The sequence below is a fragment of the Protobothrops mucrosquamatus genome, unplaced genomic scaffold (assembly GCF_001527695.2).
Source record: "Protobothrops mucrosquamatus isolate PMUCROS unplaced genomic scaffold, P.Mucros_1.0 scaffold3395, whole genome shotgun sequence".
NCBI lineage: Eukaryota > Metazoa > Chordata > Lepidosauria > Squamata > Viperidae > Protobothrops > Protobothrops mucrosquamatus.
Genome location: NW_015389376.1, coordinates 53867 through 55650, shown reverse-complemented (window position 1 = coordinate 55650; position 1784 = coordinate 53867).

Genomic DNA, 1784 nt, shown 5'->3' with positions numbered 1-1784 from the left:
CCTCCTCCTCCTCCTCCTCCTCCTCCTCCTCCTCCCTTCTAGTACTGATGATGACACCTAGCTGGGTTGTGAAACCTTTGCAAGAAAACCACCCAGCTCATATGATAAATCCATTAATTTGGCCGAGGCACCCCAGGGGTTCTGGGGAGGGGCTGGGAACAGAGCAGAGGAAGAGGGAAGACACTCTCCTTCACCCTCTTTGAGGGGGCGTCCAGGCAGATCCAGAGGCTGGGGGGAGGGAGGGGGGAGGACAGCAGCTGTTTTTTCCTTCAGGTGGGATTTTTCCCAGGAGGAGGTGAGAAGCCTCCAACTCTCGTTGGGATCCAAGTCTCTTCACCACGGCTGCCAGGATCCCTTTGAGGAGGCTCCCTGGGACCACAGCCTTGGGCCAGGCAGTTTGTCCAGTGTGTTGCACGAGGATTTGTGTAAAGAGGGACACTAAGAGCAGAGCAACGATGCCCTCAAAGCAGGACTGACCATTTGCCTTGGCCGTGCAGGGAAGGGCTTGCTGGGACAGACCATTTGGGGGGGGGGTGTTCCTGAGAATCTGAGCACAAACATCTGGGCAGGGGACAGATGAACGCAGTACTTGAGTAAGCAGATAAAATTGGAGAAATAAAGGTATTTATTCCAGTTAGATTGAAATGACCTCCAAGCTCCCTTTCATAATAATAATAATAATAATAATAATAATAATAATAATAATAATAATAATAATAATAATAATAATAATAATAATAATAATAATAATAATAATGTACAGCTGATTGATATCGCTGTACCAGGAGATGCCAGAGTCAAAGAAAAAGAACTGGAAAAAATTTGAAATATCACAACCTGGCCATTGAAACTGCGTGATTATGGATGGAATGTGTAACGGTGATCCCCATTGTCATCGGGGCACTGGGAACTACGTCCCAAAACTTTGCAAACTATTTTAAGAAACTGCAGCTCCCTGCAATAACTCCAGCAATGTTAGAAAAGACTGCGCTATTCGGAACATCTTACATTTTAAGGAGGTACCTGGTTGACACCTAGGATGCTGGTAGCAACCTGTGTCAACCATCAGCGCCAGCCAATTTGAATGTCTGGTTGATTGAGGTTCATGTCTAATGAATAAAAGATAATAATAATAATAATAATAATAATAATAATAATAATAATAATAATAATAATAATAATTATAATAATTATTATTATTATTATTATTATTATTATTATTATTATTATTGATCATTGCAGAGCATTATTATTGTTATTATTATTATTGATCATCGCACAGTCAGCATTATTATTATTATTGTTATTATTGTTATCATTATTGTTATTGTTATTATTGTTATCATTATCATCATTATTATCGTTATTATTGTTGTTGTTGTTGTTGTTCTTCTTCTTATTATTATTATTATTATTAATATTATTATTATTATTATTATTATTATTATTATTATTATTATTATTATTATTATTATTATTATTATTATTATTATTATGGCTGTCCAGTCTCTTCTTAAAAGCCTCCAGTGTTGGAGCATTCACTGCTTCTGGAGGCAGGTAGTTCCACTGGTTAATTGTTCTCACTGTCAGGAAGTTTCTCCTTAGTTCTAGGCTGCTTCTCTCCTTCATTAGTTTCCATCCATTGCTTCTTGTCCTGCCTTCAGGCGCTTTGGAGAATAGCTTGACTCCCTCTTCTTTGGGGCAGCCCCTGAGATACTGGAAGGCTGCTATCATGTCCCCCCTCGTCCTTCTCTTCATTAAACTAGACATCCCCAATTCCAGCA